The sequence below is a fragment of the Ailuropoda melanoleuca genome, chromosome 11 (assembly GCF_002007445.2).
Source record: "Ailuropoda melanoleuca isolate Jingjing chromosome 11, ASM200744v2, whole genome shotgun sequence".
Lineage (NCBI taxonomy): Eukaryota > Metazoa > Chordata > Mammalia > Carnivora > Ursidae > Ailuropoda > Ailuropoda melanoleuca.
The window spans coordinates 1397139-1404463 of NC_048228.1; positions in this window are offsets into that span (position 1 = coordinate 1397139).

Sequence of the window (7325 nt, forward strand, 5' to 3'; positions counted from 1 at the left end):
ACGTTTCCAGATGCAGGACCACAAGCAGGTACCACGTACACAGACATATGTTCCTGAGGCCTCGGTGTGACCTGAATTCGAGAGGAAGCAGACTTCCCCTGGAAAGGGTTTCTGGCTGTTTCTGACCCATGTCAGGTGGCGGTGATGCTGAATGGGGCCTTTGTGCGGCTGAGCCCGTCAGAACTTGACAGGACAGCGCAGGTCACTGGTGTCTTTGAGGGAGGTCCGTGGCTCATCCACAACCTTCGGGGAAATGGGGTTGCACTGTGACGGATCCCACAACCGCTGCGTGTGAAGACTGGTCCCCCAGGGGCTGTTCCTCCTGCCCGCCCAGGGGTGGCCCTGGTTTATGCTACAGGCCTGGCCGGGTTTAGGGAGGGATGGGGGTGCCCCTGAGGGACTCCTTGCACTCCCTGAAATAGCCGTGGACGTGGGCACCCGTGTCACAGCCCCAGCAGGAGCATAGGGTCCCTGCTCTGGGACCTGGGACTCTGGGATAAAGACCCACCAGCTGGAAAGGGCGCTCTGAGCCCATCGCCAGAATGTTCTTGGGTTTGAGCAGAAGCACGCCAGAGAAGTTGGAAACAGAAGGAGTTTAGGGACGTGGACTGTTGGTTTAGGCCTTGGCATTGACCCTACAGTTTTGTGGCTTTTGCCTGTGGGAGGCGGGGTTGGCGGGGTGTTCCTGGGCTCTGTCTGTGGGTGGCATGTTCGTGAGGTCGCCTGCCCGGGGTTGAGGTGCTCTGGCCCCGTCTAGAGCTCATCGACTACTCGCCCAGCTCCAGCAAGCAACAACTCCACCCTTTGCAAACCCCCTGCCCAGGATGCTCCCCTGGGAGGCCCACAAAGCTCAGAGTCCAGTGTCCCCCCACCTTTACAAAAGCAGGAGTGCTCTACTCACCCTTGCCCGTCCCCTGCCCTCCAGGGACCTGAGTGCTCCCCCAGGGCAGGTCCCAGCGCTGGGCCGAGCATGGGGAGGCCAACAGAGCCAGGCTCAGGTGTCCACTCAGTGATGGCGCTGTCTCCCTGGGGGTTCCCTGGGGCCGCCTGACCCCATCCCCCTTCCCCCAGATACCCGACAGGAAGGCAGACACATTCTATCTCAGCCAACCCCAATCAGAAAGGGAAACCCCTTAGCAACAGCCCGTGATGACATCCAGTGCCCCCAAAGGTGACTGTGGGCTCTGTCCAGGGTGCTTCCTGGCTGGGTGGCCGTTTGAGGCTCTGGTCACTTCTCTGGGCTCAGCGTCCACCCGCTATCCCGTCACCACCAGGGTGCCATCTGAGGGCACGTGAGCCCACCCAGAGCCCCCTGGCTGCTGGCTCAGGACACCCTCAGGACTTTGAGGGGTCCCTCCCTCACCCCGTGTGGCTTACCTGTGGCAGCAGTGGCCGGACACCAGCAGGGGTCCAGGGACGGCGGTGGCGGGGGGCCTGGTTGTCACCAGGTGAAATTTCAGCTTCTTGTCCCTGCGGCCAAACAGGCAGGACTCGGCGGGGTCGCACCGTCCTCTAGAGTCTGGAGCCTGTGGGGAGGCCCCCTTCCTCCTCGCTGCTGACCACCCACAGGCCTGGAACCCCCCTGGGCCTGGCAGGTGGGGCCACACCTGTTGCAGGGCTGGGTCCTCCGATTGGATCTCCTGATCAATAATGCAGTGGGGGAGGAGCGTCCCAACTATTCCCCTCACCCCTCTGCCCACCTGTCGCTCTGGCCTGTTTTCATCTCAGTTACAAAGCGGCGGCTTGCCCAGGGCCACCGGTGCGTCAGGGGCGCTGTTGTGGGTGAGGCTTTGGTTTAGCGAGGAGCACGTTTGAGATATGCCCATGGAAATGGTTCTTCATCCGATGTTTTTATCAGGGAAGCTTCCGGGGCTCCCCTGAACTAACAGCTTCGCTGCCATGGGACCTGCCCCCACCCTCTCCTGCCTGTCTCTCAGCCCAGCCGTCCTGCCCCCCTTGCTGTACCCAACCCCACCCGTTCCTCCACGAGTCTGTTCCTGCCCCAGGGCCTTTGCACAGACGGCCCCTTCTCCCTCGCTTCCCTCAGGTTTGGGCTCACTAGTCCCTCCTTAGAGAGACCTTCCATGACCCCCTCACTGAAAACAGCTCCCATCTCTCTGCCTCCCCATCTGCTTCACTACCTGGCGTCGTGCACCTGCCCGTTGTTGGCTTTTTTCTTTGGGATGTTGGCTCCAGGAGAGCAGGGTTGGGCTGCCATTGCCCAGCAGGCACCTGACGGGTGGGGGAGGAAGGAAGGAGGGAGGGAGGGAAGGAGGAGGGGAGGGAGGAGGGAAAGAGGAAAACAAGAGGGAGGCAGGAAGGAGAAGTTCGGAAAGTTTCTTCCCCGAGAGCCACCAACTTTCTCCTTTGCCTTGCGCTTCCTCTGAAACTTCGGAGCCCACGGGGAGGAGCACGGAGACGAACGGGCTGAGCCGGCTGGCTGGTTTGTGTACAGAACGGATATTGGTTTGAGCAAACGAAGTTCATCAACCAGGCACGGAGTCATTAGTCATGCAGAAAAATAACACAGTGAAATGACTTTCTGAAATGTCGTTGGTATAATTATCATCCTGCCCATTACACTAAATGCCGCCATTTGTATCTGTGCTGTTTAAGTATGCAAACAGTAATTAACGGGGTAATGAACTGGGGCCCCAGAGCCTCCCCTCCCCGAGCTAATTTGCATGTTAATTATCATTAGTGACCAGGGAACAAGTTATAAACAGCCTAATTAGCAGCCAGATCATTTTTACAAGAAATCGCGCGCACTTTGACACTCGAGCCGCCGTTAGATTAATGGAGTCAGGCGGAGCTGCCCCTCCTGGGGCGGGGGTGCCTGCCACGCGGCGGCTTCCGTGGCCTGGGTGACGTCCGCCAGCAGGACTCTTTTAGGGGTTGCCACCTGGCTGGATGCAGGGCCGCACAATGGGCGAGGTACCCAGAGAGCCGTCTCCCCAGGAGGCTGAAGACTCAGGCTGCCTGACACCGTCCGGGGAGATAGCCTCCCCCTGCCACTTGCATGGTGGTCTTGGGGTGGACAGGAGAAGCCAAGGGCCTGGCCTGGCTGGGCGAGACCCGGGGAGGGTGTGGGGGAAGTACCATTTGGACACGGTTAACACGGCAAGGAATCCTTTATTTTCCAGACTGCTGCGGCAGGGGGGAGAGAGCCACTCAGGTCTGAAAGCAGCCCGGACAAGGGGGGCTGAGAGCAAGGAGCAGGGCTGGGGGTGCTCAGGGGGCAGACATCGGGGGTAGGGGGTTCTCGATCATGTTCCAGCACCGTGTAGGCGAGGCCAGGGCCTGGGGACGAGGCCAGCGCAGAAGGCCCCCGCAGCCCGGGTGAAGGCCGGTCAAGGAGTCTGTCATCGCCACGTGCAAAGCATCTGTGCCCGAACCTGCCCGCTCTCGGACCCACAGATCCTCAGTCACATGTCAGCCTCGGTACTCACAAGAGGGGACATTCATCTGGTGCCTGTCGTGTGCCCGGCCCTGTGCTGGCTTCTCCGAACTTACACCTCCCCGCTCCTGCAGAACGGCCCTGGGAGGGGGTGGCCGTGCTGCCTGCTGAGCCCTGGGTCCCCTCTCGATTGCACCGGACTCCAGGTGGTTTCTGTCCCGGGGCCTTGTTAGCTGCCTCTCCCACCTCCCCAAGTGCCTTCCCTCCAGATGCCGGTGTGGCTGGTGGGTGACACTCAGGTCCCTGTCTGGAGTCTCCCCTTCAGAGGGGCTCCCTGGCCACGCCATCCAAAACCCACCCAGTCATGCATTTTCCTGTCTGCCTTCCCGGCCGGAATGTCAGCTCACCAGGGCAGGGACGCATCCCCTGACCACTGCCTTCCTGGTGCCGGGAGAAGCCGGGCGCACAGCAGGACTCGGCATGTCCCGGGGAGCGGGGGGATATCAGGTCGTGTGCTAGTCCAGAACAGGGGGGTGGCCCCACGAGTAAGAGCTCCCACTCCTGGCCAGCCTGGCTCTGTCCCACGTGCCCAACACCGATAAGAGGGAACCAGGGGTGTGGCTGTGTGCCAATAAAACTTCATTTATGGCTGCTGCCAATTACATGTCAGTATTTCCAGGCGTCACAAAAGGCTAGTCTTCTTTTGATGCTTTCCAACCATCAGGAGCTGAAGAAACCGGTAGCTCAGGGGTCACGTGACCAGCTGGCATCGGAATGGCCTGTCTTTCAGGTTTTCTTTTCCATATGAATTTCAGACTCTGATGGGTTCCGCTAAAAAGCTGCAGGATGTATTTTAGGGGACTTGTTCTTACATTTACTGATTAATTTAGGGAGGCTCACTGTTTCCAGCTAGATCCTACACATTTCTGGCTCCCACTGGGGGGACTCATGCCAGCGCAGGCGAGCGGGTTGGGTGTCCTGTAAGACACGGGTCCCACGTGGAGAACCCTCCCTTTGCCCCTCTCCAAACCCTGAGCTGTCCCTGTCACCCTACCCATAACCCTTGGGGGCCCAGCCTCCTCCTGCTGTCTGCTCTGTTGGGGAGATGGCCCTCATCCTGCGAGGGCCACTGCGGGTCCCTACAGGCTCGGAGACAAGCTCTGTGTCCGCTTCTCCCACCCCCCCTAGTACCCAGCCCAGAGGGGTGGGCTCAGCAGGGCTGAGGAGAAGCGCCTGGTCTTGGGCAGCGTGGGTGGGTGTGGGCTCCTGGGCCTCACAGGTCAGGGAGGGTACGGTCGTGGGAAACCGTGGCTTAGAGCATCAGGCCCCACAGGGGATCCAAGGCCCCTGCTGGGGGTCTCCAGGCCAGCCCCCGCCTCCCAGCCCAGGGCCAGGCTCTAGCTCTAAGGTCTCCAGAACTGGGGAGGAATGAGGAGGGACCCTCCAGAGAGCCGGACAGGCTGGGGGCTGCAGGCACTGGTGGGGTGGGGTGCAGAAGGTGGTTGCCCCCCAGCACACGGGGACCTCGGCCTTCTGGTCTGACCCGTGTCGAGGGGCCCACCCCACTGATGACAGTGCTATGTTTGTGACTGTCATCATCACGCCTCTGGGAGGTAGGGAGAGGCCTTGGGGGTCCTTCTTAAGCCCCTTTCCTGGATGTCAGGAGGGGGCCGTGGGGCGTAAAGTTCTATGAAATGACGTGGGAAAAAGCTTGGGATTTCAGCTGAAAGAACTTCAACATTTAACAATATTTTAAAATAGTAACATTTCTTCTCCTGGATTGGGTGGTGACACTTACCGTAAGGCCGTGTTGTGTCAGCTTCTGCTGCGGGGACAACAGCCACAGAAGGACAGCCTCCAGGTCCCTGTGGCTGTTCCGGGCTCTTCCGGGGTTAGCTCAGCTCGGCCTGGTTCAGCACCCCACCTTCTCACTCCAGACCCCAGGCAGAAGGTGTGGCCTCCGCCTGGGCCGTGGGGGCTCCACGTGAGGTGCAGTGGGCAAGTAGGGAGCCCCAAACATGTCCGCACCCTGTTCCCCAGCACCTGGGAACGTGTGCCCTTCCAGGGCAACGGGAACTTGGCAGGTGGGATCAGGGAAGGACCTGGGAGACGAGGGACATCCTGGGTTACACAGGTGGGCCCAATGTCATGACAGGGTCTGCGGGGAGCAGCAGGGTCCGAGTCTGAGAAGAGAGAAGTTGCTGCCAGTTGGGGTGACGGAGGTGGGGTCACGAGCCAAGGAATGCGGTCGCCTCTAGATGCTGGAGGAGGCAAGGAACAGACACTCCCCTGGAGCCTCCGGAAGGAACCAGCCCTGATGGCACCTTGATTTTAGCTCAGGGAGACCCACTTTGGACTTCTGACCTCCAGAGCAGTAGAAGAATGAATTTTGATTGTTTTATGTTTGTGACCATTTTTTTGCAGCAGCTTCTGGAGACTGATAAAGGGTGGAGGGACCGGGGGGAGGGGGGAGAGCCAGCCCTGCAGGCGCGTTTCAGCGGCAGCCAGTGGTGGGGGGGCAGGTGTGCTCGCCCCTACCCCCCATGTCACATGGCTGCACCGAAGTCCGGGGCCAGGAGGCTCTCCCACGGGCGTTGGGCACATGTAGGGGGAGCCAGCAATGGTGGGAACACCACCTGTCCCAATGTTTGGGTCAGAAATGTTTGCTTCTCTGACGCACTCAAGATATTCCAACCCTGCAAGGCTTTGAGCTCAAAACCCAGGATCTCATGAGGAGCCTTTTGCCGTGGCTCCCCGACCCGGAGACCTGGGTGCGAATCGCTGAGCTGAGCCCACCGGGTCCAGCATAGGTGCTGAGACGGGTCCATTGCGCTCTGGGCTCCTGCTCCCACCCTGGGGAGATGACCCTGGTTTTTAAAATTATTATTTTGTTTTGTATTTATTTTTTTAAAAGGTTTTATTTGTTTGAGAGAGAGAGGGAGAGGGCGCGTGCACAAGTCATGGGGGGGACGGAGGGAGAGGGAGAGGCAGACTGCCCGATGAGCGAGGAGCCTGACACCAGGGCCGTGAGCCCAAGTCAGATGCTAGGGACTGAGCCAGCCGGGCGCCCGGGGCCCGTTTTTGTTCTCCTCTCTGGCCACGTCTGTGGGGACCTTAAGAAGATCTCCTCTTCGGTGGCCAAGGAGACGCCTTTGCCTCTTCCCTGCCTGTGGAAAGGTTGGAGCGAAGGGCTGTTTTTTATCCGTAACAGTTAATCCAGGCTGGTGGCCCTCTGGCCAATCCGACTGTCTTAAAATCTTTGAAAAAATGTATTTTGAGTTGAGGCCGCTCCATGCTCCAGAAGCCTCAGCCACCATTGTCTTCCAGGTGCGTTTCCTCTCTAGACCTGACGGCCGCCACCTCCATCTGCCAGCATGAGGCCCCTTCCCTGACTTGGCTTTGCCCCCAGGCTGGGTCTTCACCTGAAATCGTCTACGTTTTCCCACGAGGAAGGGTGGCATCTTCAGACCCTGCCATCCGAGCGTTCCCGGATGCCGCTTGCCCTGCCCTGCCCGCCTGGAGCAGACCGCGTGTTCCGGTGTGCACTCACTTCACGCGCAGCCCTCCGGAGCCAGCTCGCTACCGAGGACCCTCACCCCCGGAGCCGCACGCTCATTCCACGCAGACCTGCCTTCCCAGCTGTCTCGGGCATCGTTGAGGAAATGCTGTGCTATGTCGTGACACGGGCCGCCACGCTTCCAGCCTCCTGGGAGCGCTCTCTCCACCAACGCCCATGTCACAGTGCTGTCCTTGCCAGGGCGGGACCCGCAGCCAATACCTGTGTCCAGAGCCGGCGAGCCAGCCTCTCCGTGCCAGCAGCCGGTCACATGCTGGTGGCAGCTGGGCACTGCTGGTGCTGGAGGGCAGAGGCCGCCCTCGCCCTCGCATGGCCCACCGCTCCAACCATTGAAGCCCAACGTCGGGAGGA